The sequence below is a fragment of the Lissotriton helveticus genome, chromosome 12 (assembly GCF_964261635.1).
Source record: "Lissotriton helveticus chromosome 12, aLisHel1.1, whole genome shotgun sequence".
Lineage (NCBI taxonomy): Eukaryota > Metazoa > Chordata > Amphibia > Caudata > Salamandridae > Lissotriton > Lissotriton helveticus.
This window is the reverse complement of record NC_136073.1, coordinates 691,366,637-691,383,589: the sequence shown is the minus strand read 5'-3', so window position 1 is coordinate 691,383,589 and position 16,953 is coordinate 691,366,637. Positions and strand designations below refer to the sequence as shown.

Genomic DNA, 16,953 nt, shown 5'->3' with positions numbered 1-16,953 from the left:
CCACCCAATCCCCGGGGAGGAGACAGGGTCCTCAAACTGAGGAGATTGGAATCTAGGCTTATAATTGACCTTCAAACTAAGGTTCCGCTAGGCTTGAATAGCAGTGAAGAACTAGCAATACATCTAGGAGAATAAGTAATGAGGAAATGGGCTTAATTCGATTCATAATGTAAATAGAAATAGATCTGTGACTTGTTATACTGTATATTTGTATATTTAATATTTTGTATCTAGCACTTGTATATAGTGGGGCTTGGCCAAATTGGAAAGGGTTGTTCCTTTTTTCTGGACCTAATTTATGGACTTTTTTCATTTGGAAATTTCTTAATTTGGGATTTTATTAAGAATGTATATTTGATGGTGTATATATGTTTTATATATATATATATATATATATATCTTCTCCTTCTGAGGTTTCTTCTCCTCCGTCTTCTTCTTTACTCCTTTCTCTTTCTTTCTTTTCCTCTATTTTGAGGGTGTATTATGGACCCATGCTGATTTTGGTTCCAGTGATTGACTATCGAGAGAGGGCTTTGCCCATATAGGGCTAGATTGAGACCAGCACTGGTTAATTTATAGTAGTGCCCATCTGTGGGCTAGATTTGTAGAACAAGTACAGTATATGCATGCTTAGCAGATGATGCCTAATGTTTAATACTTGTTTCAATGCATATATAATGCGGATTGGCTTTCTATATGGAAGTCCAAAATGACGCTCTATTAGTGAAGCGCGAATTAGTCCTTTCACTATGTCAACACAGGAAATGTAATGTTAAAAACATGGTGGTCAGGCACTTCGGTAAACATTGACGAAGGTTGGGTACCGAAACGCGTCTGTTGAAATTGTGTTATTCTTCTGTGAATAAATAACAGAAACGATCCCCGGGAGTGCTTTCCTTCTTTCATGGGAACAGTGGAAATGAAGGAGATTGGAGAGGAATAGATTGTGCGGGTGCACCCCCGCATTCAGAAAGCACCCATCGGCGAGTGCTCCACGCTGGTGTGTTCTTGGCGAGTATATGTATATATATATATATATATATATATATATATATATATATATATATAAAGTTCAAGTTCAGGAATTTGTATAGCGCACTACTCACCCATAGGGTCTCAAGGCGCTTGTGGGAGGGGGTGCATTATTTATCGAATAGCCAGGTTTTAAGTTCCTTTCTGAAGGAAATGTGGTTCTGTATGTATGTATATATATATATATATATATATATATATATAAAAATAAATAGATATCAAGATATATCTAAAGGAAATAAAACCTTAAAGTACCATAGAACAACATTGGCCCTTATAAAGTATAGAGGCAGAATTCACTTTAGTAGCATATCCATGTCATTATAATAGTCCACATTCTAGCCAATCAGGCTGCAGCACCCTCTAGAACCTTCTCCTCAGAAGCTCAAGCCCTCAGATTTTCTACCGCACGTCGTGTGAAGGGAGTCTCCCTGAGGTCTGCTCAGTTTTTCTTCTTCAATCTTCAAATCTTCACAACTTCTTCATTATGTCTTCTACAAAAAGATCTTTATTCCGGCCTTGTTCTGCCTGTGAGAAACTTCGCCTTTTCTCTGAGGACCCTCATAAAATATGCATCTACTGCCTGTACCCGGACCATGAGGTGAGGAGTTGCAAGTTTTGCAGAACTTTTTCGGCAAAGACCCTGAAAGATAGAGAGGCCCGTCTCCTTCTGTGGCTACAGAGGTTGAAGACGTCAGACAACCCTGTGTCTGATTTAGAGAGTGTGTCTTCTTGTCAGTCCAAGACTTCTCTGAAGCGTGGGCCAGAGACTGAGCTTCCTTCGCCATTCCTAAAAAAGAAGAAGCTTGTGGACACTACTAAGTACGTCTGTCCACGGGACCTGCCAGCCTCTACGCCTACGGGACATAGTTCTCTGGCGTCGCAGTCCCATTCTGTGCCCTCGTCATCCAAAACGAGTGCTGTCTCGTCGACGAGCTCGTCGACGCGCCCGTCGACGACGACGAGATCCGTCGACGCGATACCTACATCGCCGACGACCTGCTCTGTGTCGACGACGACGACTACATCGTCGACGACAGCCAAGGATGTTCGGCCTATTTCTTCAATTGTGAAAATCTCGTAGACGGCGAAAAAACCTGTCTCGTCGACGACCCAACCTAAACGGCACTCGTCATCGAAGACTTCGTCGACGCTACCAGCTTCGTCGACGATAGCCTCGTCGACGTCTAGTACCTCGTCGACGTCTACCTCGTCGTCGATGACTTTGTCGACGCACAAGACTTCGTCGACGGCAATAACATCGTCGTCGACGACGGAGGCTTTGGTTTTGTCGACGGCATCCACCTCCTCGTCGACGCCTGGAACATCGATGACTAATTCCTCGGTGACGCCATCATCGGCGAGCTTGTCGACGGGACCGTTGACAGAGCAATTTTCACTGGCGACTGCAACCACCTTCACTGTGGTGACTGCAACTACTGTTAAACGTCCTGCTCCACTGGTTTGGAGCCCTGTCCAACACTGGTCAGGTCCCCCAGCTCAACTGTTTGCGTCTGCAGAGGAGGAATCTTCTGATGGCTCCTACGCTGATGACATCTTTCATCCCACAAGTAGCCCATCGGAGCTACATATCAAATATAAGGATGTGGATGAGGATTCCTATGAGAGGGAGTCGCACATCTCCATACATGATGACCAACAGGATCTGGTGCCTGGAGTTCCTATGGCGCAGTTGCCGATGTCTTTAATCACGAATCTGCAGCACATGCTAGACGACTATAATCGTTGTTTTCCGCCTTCTTCGCAGGCTTCCCCAACGCCTCCTCCAGCACAGGAGCCCGTTCAAGTTGCACCGCCACGGTCGCCTGTTCCTCGGGACCCTGGTACTGATGATGACTTCATGCTGACACAGACCCAGATGATGACGCTGTCCTCGCAGATTGGGATATTTATCAGGCCCAGACGCCGTCTCCTCCTCCTACCTCCCCTCTGGCTTCTCCTCCAGTGGATATTGGGAGTTTCCACCTTTTAATGATGAGGGCCGCGAAGCATTTTCACCTGCCTATGGTCATCAGACAGCAAGACTGTTTTCTTTACGATTTCAAGGATCAACCTTTAAAGCAAGTGCATACCATTCCAATAATTGATTTCATCTGGACGGAGGGGCTTAAACTCATGGAACGGCCTAATTCCATTCCTGCCGTACTTCCACGCCTAGACAAAAAATATAAGGCGCCTGAGGATTCACCCGCCTGCCTTGTGTCTCAACCGAAGCCAGGCTCTGTGATTACGCAGGCTGCCCAGAAGAGGTCACGTAACCCAGCTTCTCCTTTATTGTCACCGCCGGACCAGGAGGGTCGCCGCCTGGATACCATCGGCAAAAAGTTCACCACGATGGCTGCAACTACGGTCAGGGCGGCAAATTCCTTAGCCATCCTCGGCAGATACGACCGACAAATGTGGTCAGAGATTGCAGCTCTAGACGATCTGATTCCTGAATCTTCCGAAGCAGAGGCACAAAAGATCGTACAAAAGGGTGAAAAAATTTAGTCCGAAATTATAGACCGTGCCATTGATATTTCCACAACTGGTTTCAGGCAGGTGCTGCTGTTTTAAGAAGGCAGGGCTTGCTTAAGGCTACGTCTTTTCGCCCTAAGGTACAGGCTAAGGTACTCGATTTACCATTCGATGGAGAGTCCCTCTTCGGCAAGCACGTGGACGACGCTTTAGAGTCCATCAAAAAAGATACGGACACTGCTCGAGCCCTAGGTTCTCTCCAGTACAGGAAACCGCCATTTCGTGGAGCACGTGGCAGGGGCACATCCTCCAATTTTCGTGGCTCATCCCAGTACCGCTCCTATTATGATAACAAACAGCGTTATTCCAACCAAAACCAGAATAGGCAGTCCGATTCCAGGCCTCATAGGAGAAAAACCACCTACAGAGGAGGTAACACCTCTAAAAAACAATGACTTTTCAAAATCCAAGCCTTATCCTGCTCAGCGAATTGGAGGTCGAATCTCCCACAACTTTTACGATTGGTCGAAAATAACTTCAGACCGTTGGGTCTTAGATGTCATCTCAAAGGGCCACGCCCTGGAATTTCTCAAGTTTCTACCCAACCACCCACCCTCTGGTCCTCCACCAACACACTTAAAGGAACTGTTTGCACAGGTTGCAGTTATGATCCAAAAGGGAGCAGTCGAAGTGGTTGCTCGATTACAACAAGGGACGGGCTTTCATGCCTGCTTTTGTCTTATCAAAAAGAAATCGGGGGAGTGGCGCCCGATTTTAGACCTCCGAACCCTCAACAAGTTCATCAAGTCCCAAACATTTCGAATGCTAACCTTGCTGGAAATTTTGCAGTTCCTGAACCCCGGAGAGTTCCTCTCCACAATCGACCTCCAAGATGCATACTTTCATGTGCCAATCCATCAACGTCACAGGCAATACCTGCGCTTCAAAGTAGGATCCAAACACTTCCAATTCAAAGTTCTGCCTTTTGGCCTTCGTTCCGCTCCAAGAGTCTTCACAAAGATCATGGCTCCGGTTCCGGCGTATCTACGCATACAAGGTATACAAATCTACCCTTATTTGGACGACTGCTTGATAAAGGCACCCACCTTTCTTGCAGCACAACAACACACTCGGACTTGCCTGTCTGTCTTCAAAGCCTTGGGTCTTTCCATCAACCACGAGAAGTCAAATGTTCATCCAGCACAGCAAAGGGTCTTTCTGGGAGCATTGATCGACACTCATCTAGCGAAGGTGTTTGTTTCTCAAGAGCGCCAGGATCGCATTGCCAAATTGATGGCTCTTCTACGCTCAAGAAAGTCAGTTTCTGTCCGAATGTTAAAATCCTTCCTGGGCATGACCTTGTCCTGCATACCGCTAATCCCCAATTGCAGGTTGCACATGAGAGTTATCCAAGAAGAATTGGACAAACAATGGAGGCAAGTCTCAGGGTCGTAAAACGACAAAGTCTTCCTGACCCCTCGTGTTCAGGGCACGCTGGAATGGTGGGCTCACCTTCCAAACATTGCGACAGGATGTATGTTTCAGGACTCCGCCCCCACGCTTACCCTTACTACGGACGCTTCCTGTTAGGGTTGGGGTGTGCACCTCGGAGGATTAGCAGTCTACGGCAAGTGGACTGCGGACCAGCGCAAATGGCACATCAATCGGCTGGAACTCTTGGCCATCTTCCTCGCCCTGAAATCGATCCGTCTGCTGGTGGAAGGAGAATCTCTGTTGGTGCGTACAGACACCACCACCAGTATGCACTACCTCAACAAGCAAGGGGGTACGAGATCTCTTCAGCTCTCCAGACAGGCACAACAGATCTGGGAATGGGCAATACAACATCGAGTCCAATTAACTGCAGTGCACGTACCGGGCGTCTCCAACGCCCTTGCAGACTCTCTCAGTCGAGCGGCCACGGACAATCACGAGTGGGAACTCCATCAGCCAACTTTGGAGTATGTCCTTTGCCGGTGGGGCCAGCCGGAGCTGGATCTCTTTGCGACTCCACTCAACCCCAAAGGCCTACGTTACGCAAGCTGGCATCCCCACAAAGGGTCAAGCGGCAATGCATTTTCGATCACCTGGTCGAAAGGATTCATGTATGCTTTTCCTCCGATCCCTCTTCTTCCACGCCTCCTGTGCAGGATGAGAACGCAACCTTGTCAAATCCTGTTGATTGCGCCCAGGTGGCTGCGTTGACCGTGTTTCACGGATCTCCTTCTTCTTTCCCAGTGCGATCCGATCCCTCTCTGTCCACTGCCGCACCTTCTCACCATGAACCACGGGCAGATTTGCCATCCAGACCCGGCATCTCTCCAGCTTCACGCTTGGAACCTGAGCACCACGAGTTTGCCCATCTGAATATTGATCCTGACTGCAGAAAGGTCCTTTCTCACGCACGTGCATTTTCCACCATCAAAACCTATAAATTGAAATGGAAGCGGTTTTGTGTTTGGTGACACTCGGAGAACATTGATCCTATGCTTGCTACCCCATAGCAAATATTGCCTTTCTTCCTCCTTTTGGCAAAGTCAGGACTATCACATTCCACTCTCAAGGTCTTCCTGGCTGTACTTTCCCGTTTCCGGCATGATGGTTCCACATCTATGTACTCCTCTCGGATCATTCGTCAATTCTTTAAAGGTCTTTTCCGGATGTTTCCACATGTCCGGCGTCCTCCACCTTCTTGGCGTCTGAATCTTGTCTTAGCCCAGTTTCTTAAGCCGCCATTTGAACCTATCCATTCAGCTGATTTAAAATTCCTTACTTGGAAAGTTTCTCTCCTCCTCACACTCACGTCTTCAAGGCGAGTGAGCGACATGCAGGCGTTTACCATTCAGCCACCATTTCTTCAGTTTTCAAAGGATGCTGTTGTGCTACGTACAAACCCTAAGTTTATACCAAAGGTCCCTTCAGACTTCCACCTTAATGAACCTGTACTACTCAAAACTTTTTCCCTAACCCTCAGTCTCCCACTGGGCGTTCTCTTCATTTCCTGGACCTAAAACGATGCCTCAAATTCTATATCCAACGCACTGCAGCCTTTCGAAATTCGCTCTTTGTGGCTTATGGACGGATGCGCAAGGGACATCCAGTTACTATCTCCTACTGCCATCAATGGGCTGGCAAACCTCTTTCCGCTCCTGTGCGAGCACGCTCGACAAGGGCAGTGGCTTCATCTACTGCTCTGTTTGCTGGAGTGCCTCTGCATCAGATATGCAAGGCAGCAACGTGGTCCAGCAGGCACACATTCACGAGGCACTACTGTCTGGAGACAGCTAACGCTGCGGACACTGCTGTGGGTCAAGCGGTGCTGCGAAATCTCTTTAAATAGGTGAGCCTCTGTTGCTTCCCGCCTCCTGTCATAAAAGGTTTTCTTGTGCATTTCTGTAAATGTTGCAAATGTGTATTTATGTCATTGTCTTTCATGACTGCCTTTTTTTTACTTTTAATATGAGGGCGTACTGCTTTCTATTCTTATTCAAGCATGTGAATCTATGAAAGACACCCCTAATACTGGAGAAGAACAAAAGTTACTTACCTGCAAACTGTGGTTCTCCAGTATTGGTGTCTTTCATAGATTCACATGCGACCCACCCTTCCTCCCCTCAGAGGCTCTCTTCTCCTCATGCACTTTTGGTCTCTTTGGTGCTACGAAAATCTGAGGGCTTGAGCTTCTGAGGAGAAGGTTCTAGAGGGTGCTGCAGCCTGATTGGCTAGAATGTGGACTATTATAATGACCTGGATATGCTACTAAAGTGAATTCTGCCTCTATACTTAATATGGGCCAATGTTGTTCTATGGTACTTTAAGGTTTTATTTCCTTTAGATATATCTTGATATCTATTTATTTATTTATATATATATATATATATATATATATATAACTCGTGTTAGCACTTCAGAAGCGGAGAAATTAAACTTGCTCATCACTATGGCCCACCAGAGGGAAACAAGGTATTTAATTTCATGCACGAAGCAGAGCCCACTTGAGGGTGTAAAATAACTCTTAGCTTGACTACAAGTCCCAGCCTGCATTCATGGACTTACGTAATTAATTAGACCCACTGAGGGTATTTAAATGAGCAGGCTGTGAGAGACATCTGCAGAAAGCATGCTGAAACTCCATGATTAAGAGGCAGACAGCCTTGAAACGCGTTGGAGAAATATGTTACAGAAATGCTGCAGCTTGTTTCCCTTTTAAATAAACCAGCAGGTGCTTCTGAAGTTGAGTGCGCTTCCATTGCTGTTGGGCATCTTGGATTTAATATATATATGTGTATATATATATATATATATGTCAAAAGTCTTCTCCACAGGCAAGAAGAAGGGGCCACAAGCGGGGAAACAGAGGAGTTGCCTTTAATGCTGAAAACAACCTAGAAACAGGGCGAAATGGGGCGTGGCCGAGGCGGCTACCATGGCGGACGTGGCTTGAATGAGCTCCGTCCCGCCGCCTTAATATCCTTCATTTCCTTCCTGCATCGCCCTGACCTGCGGTCTTCCAGCTTCAACCCTCCTTGGCCGCTGCATGAGAGTGAGCCCCGGTGGCGATTTGGGCGACCCCAGACCTATAATACGGGCGAGACACGGCCCGGAGCGGTGGGGCCCTCTTCGCGCGCTGGAGCCGGGCCCTCGAGTTCGACGGGGTCCGGCCGGAGGTGCGACGGCGCTGGGGGCCACCCTGCGACTTGACCGGCCATTGCGATCGAGCCTGGGGCGGATGCACCCTGGGGCGCGGGGTTCCCCCGGCCCGGCGCTTCGCCCTTGGTAGTGGTGGTGGAGGACATTATCCGGCAACGGAGCTGCAGGTGAGCGCTGCGGCGAAGCGGACCCTGTCTCAGTGCGACCTGCGCCGTACGCCGGGGCCGGGCCCCCGAGTCCTGTGGGAGCCCGACTGGTGGAGGCGCTGCTGATCCTGGCTTAGCCCCCGGTGGCACACAGGGACACCGAGGACAGCGGAGGAGCCCGGGAGCTGGCCTGCCTGCTGATTCGCCGAACTTACGGGGTAAGCGGCTGCTGGGCACTGGACAGTTGTGCGGAGGGGGGGACCTCCCTTGTCGACAAAGGGCTCCCACTCGGCGGTCAGCTCGGACCGCGAGGGGGCCCAGACCCTTGGGGCCCGCTGGGCTCGGATCGGACCCTTCTCCCCCCCCTCTGTCTGTGGCACCGCCCGACTTGAGGGACTCTCCCCCTTCTATTGCCGGCCATTACGTGCCTAACTGCGGCAGCACCGGAGGGGGAGCTCGTGGGGCTCTTGTGCAATACCCCCCACCGCCCGGATCTCTCTGCTGCTGTCCTACACGAGGACTATAGTCCATCTAAGCCGAGGCTCGGAGGGTGTGTGTGTGAGGGGGGGCCCTTTGCTGAGACACTTTTCGCCTGGTGCATCCTGCCACTGCTACACATTGGGCCCCGCCGCTGCGCCTAGTGACCTGGCAGACGTGCTGCGCACCTGGGCGCTCTGCCGTCTCCCGGAGGCTTTACTTCAAAGGTGGGCAGATACACACGGCTATTGGGACACTGTGCCACAGACTACTCTCCACAATGACGCGGGGCGGCAATAGTGGAGGCGCCACAAAACAGGGCCTCATAGATAAATTCACGGGACCGAGTGGGGCCGGAGCATCTGGTGGCCCCCCGGGACCGGTGACCGCCCCGGACAACGCGGCTCTCCTGGCGGCCATAACACAGTCACAAGACGCACTGGACGCAAAGATAGGGGCGGTTGGGGCCGATGTCACGCTGCTCCGTCAGGATCTACGCAACGCAGTGGCCCGAATAACTGAAACTGAGGCTAGAATCACAGATGTGGAGGACGATGTGGTGGTCCTAAAGAGGAAAGTGGCGGCTATGGAGGGGATACAGAAGGGAATGGCGCGCCGGATCGAAGATGCTGAAGGACGGGCACGAAGAAACAATCTGCGATTCGTGGGCTTTCCGGAGGACTGCGAGAAGGGCAATATGGAGGCCTTCCTCGCCCAGTGGCTAGAGGGATGGCTCCCTCCGGACTCTTTGTCGAGGTGTTTCGTTATTGAGCGGGCTCATCGCGCTCTTCTCCCGAGGCCTCCGACTGGAGCTCGCCCCCGTCCAGTCATTGCCAAACTCCTGAACTATCATGACCGCGACGTCATATTGAGACAGGCGAGGGACAAGGAGCCGGTGATGTACGACAACCACAAAATATTGATCTTCCCTGATTATACTAAATTGGTGCAGCAACAGCGCCAATCCTTTACTGCGGCTAAGGCACGGCTGAGAGAACTGAAAATTCAATATGCTTTGCTCTACCCGGCCCGCCTGAGAGTGGTGTTCCAGTCTAGGACACTGTTCTTCAACACCCCAGAGGAGGTCTTTGAATGGACTGACGAAACGGTGAGGGTCAAGGTTCATACCCCTCCGAGACGAGACTCTGACTCCTCCACGGCGACCGGTCCCCCGAGGACCCCCAGGAGATCACGCAGTAGGAGCAACTGGAGGGCGCGCTCACAGAGAAACCGCCCGCCCAAGGATGGAGTGACGGGGGGCAATGCTGCAGACGAGGCGCCGGGGCCCTGACCATACCTACTGCCCTGGCTCCACTAAATGTCTCCCTGGATGGCTGCACCGCTCTCTGGCTCCTGCCGATCGTGCAGTTTGACCGAGGGGACTGGCGACACGCTTCGTGACTCATGCCAACGATATGAGAATGTAACGCAGGTTAGGGGATGCTCGTAAGTGGGCGGGCGTCACTCTGAACAGTAGAGTAGCTAGTTGGGTTAAGGGTTAGTTGGGACTGGGTGGATAGTTGGTTGGGATCCATTGGCATAGTGGGACATTGGCCTCCCGTTGGGGGCTTGTGACTATCTATACCGCGACAGGTACTTCAATGTTACTGAGGTATGGGGTGGGTGGGTGGGGGGACAGTTGTGGGCAGCATGGAGGATGGGGGAGGGTGGGGGACGTTGGTGGGGGTTTGTGGGTTTGCGGGGTGGGTGGGTGGGTGCTCCGAGGGGGGGTGGGGAGGGGGGACGAGTTTAACTGCACAGTGCTTTCCTGGATCCTGTTAATACGAGATGGATGTGTGTGGCCTATACCGCATGGATTACCTGACTTCTTATCCCTAGATGGCGGCTGAAACTCCCGACATGAGCCAACAGAGGGCTTTGTTGCGTGTTGTGAGTTGGAATGTGCGGGGCATGTTAGATAGAATTAAAAGGGGGGCGGTCCTACGCCAAGGGAAGAGGGACAAGGCCGATGTCTTGCTTTTACAGGAGACCCATCTCATGGGCTCCAAGACCCTTAGCCTTCAGAGATATGGCTACCACCAAGTGTTTCATGCGGGATTTGTGAGAGGCTCCCGGGGGGTGGCTATACTAGTGCATCGCAGGCTGTCCTACACCCTTGAAACTCTGTGGGCTGACCCCCAGGGCAGATATGTCTTTATCCGGGGCACGATAGGGACGGAACGAATCGTCTTTGGGAGTGTATATGCTCCTCCCCCGCTGCAATGTGCCTTTATAGAAAAGTTGTTCGGAGTGTGGGCTGAGATCCCGAATGTTCTGGCAGTCATTGGCGGGGACTGGAATGATGTGATGAATGTTCGAGTGGACCGACGCAGGTTAGGAGGGGAGGTGGTATCGGACACACCTACTAAACTGGATGGTATGGTAAGAGGCATGGGGTGGGTTGATACGTGGCGCCATCAGCATGCTCAACACCGCGAATACACCTACGTCTCACCAGTGCACAAGTCCTTTTCTAGGATTGATTACCTGTTCGTTCCCCTGGCCTGGGTCGGGAGGATCGATAACACGCAAATCTTACCACGGGGCTTATCAGATCACTCCCCAGTTTTACTAGACCTTTACCTAGACAGGCGACAGCAGCCGTTCAGGTGGCGACTTTCCACGTGGCACCTGCAGCAAGAACCATATAGGTCTCATATGAGAGAGGCGATTGCTCACTATTGGAGCGAAAATTATCACCCCGATATGGATGCCGTGACCCTCTGGGAGGCCTTGAAGCCCACGCTGCGCGGTGTGGACATTGCTTGGTGTGCGGCTGCCCGCAGGCAGCGTGGGGAGGACTTGGCTCTAGCGGCCGAGCATGTTAGGGACCAAGAACATAGATGCAGTGCTGGTGGGAGTGAAGAAGAAGTGAGACGCCTTCTATTATTGCAACAGTCCTATGCCTCCCTGCAATTGGACGAGGCTCGTCAGTTATGGTTGGCGACTCAGAGTCGGATATACCAGTGGGGAGATAAATCCAGCTCGATGCTCTATAGATTATGTCAAAGCACTTTTCACGCGCAGTCTCTGCCTTGTCTGCGAGACGAAACGGGTGAGCCCATGACAGCCCCGTCGGCCCTGGCGGCCACATTTGCGCGTTATTATGAGACCCAATACGCCCCTCGGGAGCTCCTTTCGCCGAGCGACGTGGATAAGTTCCTGGCTGATCTCCCACCGCGATCGCTCTCGGACGAGGAGCGAGATGCCCTCGACCTCCCCTTATCGGCGGAGGAGCTGGGTACGGCCCTCGGAGAATTAAATACGGGCAAGGCCCCCGGGCCCAACGGATTTCCCTGTGAATTTTTTAAGACATTTCACCTCCAACTGGGCTCCCACTATGGTAGAGCGCTAGAAGAAGCCAGAGATTGTGGTCGGCTTCCGAGGGACTGGCGGCATGCCGAAATAGTGGTCTTCTGCAAGCCAGGGAGACCTCCTGACCGGCCCGAATCCTACCGACCGATATCGTTATTAAACACCGAGGCAAAAATTCTAGCAAAGGCGTTAGCTAATCGCCTCCTCCCATACATCACGGCGCTCGTGCACCCAGATCAGGCTGGATTTATGCCTCACAGGGCGACACGCCATAATATTCGACGTGCGCAGGTAGTACTGGAGGCGGTCCGGACAGCGGGGATACCAGCGGCCCTTTTACTGGCCGACATAGACAGGGCCTTTGACTCAGTGAGCTGGGTTTACCTCCGTGCACTTCTGTCTCGATTGAACCTAGGGCCCTGCTTCCTATCCTATGTTCATCTGTTGTACACAGATCTCACGGCGTCAGTGAGAGTGGCTGGGGCGGTGTCGGCTCCGTTTCCTATAGGTAGAGGCACCAGACAGGGTTGCCCCCTTTCACCATATCTTTTTGCCCTGGCCATGGAGCCCATGGCGGCGTGGGTCCGCATAGACGCACAGATGCGGGGCGTGGAGTGGGCCGGGGGACCTTCCGACAGGCTTGCCCTATACGCCGATGATGTCCTCTTTTTTCTCACAGACCTCAACAGGTCTGGACCACGTGTCCTTGAAATCATGCGTGTCTTCGGAGAGGTGTCGGGCCTCCACCTGAACTTGCGCAAATCACAGCTGTGGGTGCTGGGGGAGCGCCGCGACTTGGGACCCTGGGCCGGGGCGCTGCAGGAAGCGAGAGGCGGACTTATGTACCTGGGGATCTTTCTAACAGACATTCCGGGGGTCGCCTGGGCTCGCAATGTCGTGCCGGTATGGGAGCGTGTCCGATCTGACATGACTACGTGGTCCCGCATGCCCCTGAACATCTTTAAAATGGTGGCCCTTCCGCGCCTTTTATATCAGTTACAAAATCATCCGTACCCTATACCACCGCGGTGGTTCAGACTGGTGAACTCGACACTTGGTACTTTCCTCTGGGCGGGAGGGGCGGCGAGAGTGGCGCTCCGCACATGCTTTCTGTCCACGTATTGCGGTGGGCTAGCGACTTCGGATGTTCTGTCCTACTACCAGGCTTCCCACCTCTTGGTGCTAAATGAATGGTGGTATGGGGAACGGAGTGACCCTACCTATGCCCTAGAACGCTTCCTGATGGATCCCGACACGCTGCATACGATACTGTATTCAGCGGTTAAAAGGAGGGGGCTCCCGGCCGTCACGCAAACTGTATTCCGCATATGGCGCGGCGCGCTTCGTAGAATGGGGTGGTGGAACAGACTGACGAGGGAGACCCCGTTGTGGCAGAATGGGCAGTTGCCGGAGCTGCTGTCTTTGCAGGGCTTCCGTGGCTGGGATGCGATCGGTATCTCTGCCGTGGGTCATGTGGTCCGGGGAACGACTCTTAAGTCGTTCCAGGAACTACGTCAGGAATACGACATGCCTCAGACCCAATTCTTTAAATATCTGCAGTTTCGTCACGCCATTGCCCCTGCCTTGCGGGGTCTAGACTCCTTGCCCGAGTTCAGCCCCCTGGAGGCAAAGGTCTTCATGGGAGAATTAGAATCCAAAAAAATCTCGTCGATATATCAAACGTTAGTTTCCCATTGCTCGACCTCCCTAGATTCTCTGCGGACCAAGTGGGAAAGTGATCTGGGTGCATTGGAGGAGGAGGACTGGAGGGAGGCACTGGAGGCTCCAAGAGGTGCGGCCATTGCAGTCAGGCTACGCTTTATACAGTTTAAATACTTGCACAGAGCCTACTATACAAGGGAACGGCTCTGGAAGGCGGGCTTGATTGCGTCCCCCGTTTGCTTGAGGTGTGGTAAAGAGGCAGGTACGTTCCTACATACTGTCTGGGCGTGTGATGGCCTGCGGAAGTTTTGGACGGGTGTGTGGAATTGTTTGTCAGAGGTACTGGGCTGGGACCTTCCTCGCACACCACAGCTAGGCCTCCTTCATGTCCTGGAACAGGTGGGAGGGAATGTTTATAAACGCCACTTACTGTTGTTGGGTCTTGTGGTGGCCAAGAGGGATGTGGCCCGTGCCTGGAAAGATCCCATAGCTCCCCTGTTGGGTGTGTGGAAGAAGGGGCTGGACTATTCTATGGGCCTGGAACGCCCGATATTTGAGGCCAGGGGTTGCCCCAGGAAACACTACAAAATTTGGAAAAGGTGGGCTGAGTACAGGGGGGCTCTGGCTGGAGCCGCCAGCAAGTGATGAACCGGGGGAAAGACACTTGGACAATGCACCCGGGTGAGGAGGGTTCCACACTTCATCTACTGTATTGTATTTTCTTTATGGATTGATTGGACGCTGTGCAGGGGGTGGGCTGGTTTTTTTTTTTTTTTGGGTGGGACACTAGGGGGGGTGCTGGGGGGAGGGACTTAGGGTTAGAGTTTGTGTTTAAATGGCTGTTTGAATTGTCTCACAATGTGATTTTTGCCTTCATGCTCGCAGCCTCCCCGGACTCGGGACGCTGTATGTTTTATGTAACTCTTCAACAGCACAATAAAATCTTGTTCTGAAAAAAAAGAAACAGGGCGAATGCGTTTCGGCTTGGTGTATAGCCTCTTCAGCGCCAGAAGGTTGCAGCAGGATGCGGATGTAGTTTACCGGTATAAATACCAACTCCGCACCTGCTAGGTGACAGATAGGCTCCGCCTCCCGAACAGCGAGAAAGTAGAGTGGCTGTGAGTTATTAAAGTTGTAGGACGCCCAGTGCGCCCATACTGCAAGTCCCAGAATGCTATAGTTCAAGTTCAGTAATTTGTATAGCGCACTACTCACCCAGAGGGTCTCAAGGCCCTTGAGGTAGGGTGGGTGCATTACTTATCGAACAGCCAGGTCTTCAGCTGCCCTCTGAGGGAGAGGTGGTACTGAGTCAGGCGGAATGTGAGTGGGGAGAGAATTCCAGGTTTTGGCCGCTAAGTAGGAGAAAGATCTACCTCCCATGGTGGATCTATTGATGCGCGGAATTGCGGCGAGGGCTTGGTTGGAAGAACGTAGTTGGCGGTTGGGTGTGTAGAAGGACAGTCGTCTGTTGAGGCATTCGGGTCCTAGGTCGTAGAGGGCCTTGTGTGCGTGGGTGAGGAGACGGAACGTTATTCTCTTGTTGACGGGAAGCCAGTGGAGATCTTTCAGGTGACCGGAAATGTGAGTTTGACGGGGGATGTCCAGTATGAGTCTGGCTGAGGCGTTTTGGATGCGTTGGAGTTTTTTCTGTAGTTTGGCTGTGGTACCGGCGTAAAGGGTGTTTCCATAGTCTAGTCGGCTAGTGACTAGTGCGTGGGTGACTGTTCTTGTTTCGGTGGGGATCCAGCGGAAGATTTTTTTGAGCATGCGTAGGATGTTGAAGCATGATGATGAGATGGCGTTGACTTGTCTGGTCATCGAGAGGGAGGAGTCTAGGATGAAGCCCAGGTTACGTGCGTGATCTGTAGGTATGGGTGCTGTGCCTAGAGCCGGTGGCCACCATGAGTTGTCCCATGCAGAGGGGGATGATCCTAAGATGAGGACTTCCATTTTGTCCGAGTTTAGTTTTAGACGGCTGTTCTTCATCCATTCGGCTACTTCTTTCATTCCTTCGTGTAGGTTGGTTTTGGCGGTGTTTGGGTCTTTGGTGAGGGAGAGGATCAGCTGGGTGTCGTCAGCGTAGGAGATTATGTTGAGGTTGTGTTTTCGTGCAATGGGTGCGAGGGGGCTCATGTAGACGTTGAAGAGGGTGGGACTGAGTGATGATCCTTGTGGTACGCCGCAGATGACTTCGGTGGCCTCTGATTTGAATGGGGGGAGGCGGACTCTCTGGGTTCTTCCGGCGAGGAACGAGATGATCCAGTCCAACGCTTTTCCTTGTTTTCCGACGTTGCTGAGGCGTTGTATGAGGGTGTTGTGACAGACTGTGTCGAAGGCGGCAGAGAGGTCAAGTAGGATGAGGGCAACTGTTTCTCCATTGTCCAGTAGCGTTCGGATGTCGTCTGTGGCAGCGATGAGGGCGGTTTCGGTGCTGTGTTTGGCTCGGAAGCCGGATTGTGAGGGGTCGAGTGAATTGTTGCATTCAAGGAAGGCGGCGAGCTGACTATTGACGGCTTTCTCGATGACTTTGGCCGGGAAGGGGAGGAGTGAGATGGGGCGGTAGTTCTTAAGTTCAGAGGGGTCCGCTGTGGGTTTCTTCAGAAGGGCGCTGAGTTCGGCATGTTTCCAGCTTTCTGGGAAGGTAGCGGAGTTGAAGGAGCAGTTAATGACATCGCGGAGATGGGGTGCGATGATGGATTCTGCTTTGTTGAAGATGTGGTGGGGGCATGGGTCAGTTGGTGAGCCTCAGTGGATGGAGTTCATCAGACGGGTGGTGTCTTCAGTAGTGATTGGGTTCCAGGCGCACAGGTTGTGAGAGTGCTGTTTTGGTTCGGAGGTGGGTGGAGTGGATTTTTCTTAGGACAGGTTTTCAAAGCTGTTATGTATTTCGGCGATTTTGTTGTGGAAGAAAGAGGATAGAGAGTCGCCGATGGTCTTGGGAGGGAGTGATGTCGTTGGTGCCGGCGGTGGGGTTGGTAAATTCTTTGACGATGTTGAATAATTCCTTGCTGTTGTGGGCGTTGTTTTCGAGTCGATCCTTGAATGCTGATTTCTTGGTGGATGGGATCAATTGGTGGTGCTTGCGGATGGCGTCCTTGAAGGTGGTCAGGTTGTTAGTGGTTGGGTTTTTTCTCCAGGTTTTCTCGAGGGTACGACATAACTTCTTGGATTTCTTGAGGTCATCGTTGAACCA

General features: G+C 51.8%; 1 protein-coding gene across 1 annotated transcript in view; it reads left to right on the top strand.

Moving 5' to 3' along the window:
• Positions 1–16,953, top strand: part of VAC14 (VAC14 component of PIKFYVE complex) — a 1,984,055-nt gene that overhangs the window by 530,872 nt on the left and 1,436,230 nt on the right. The window lies entirely within an intron of this gene.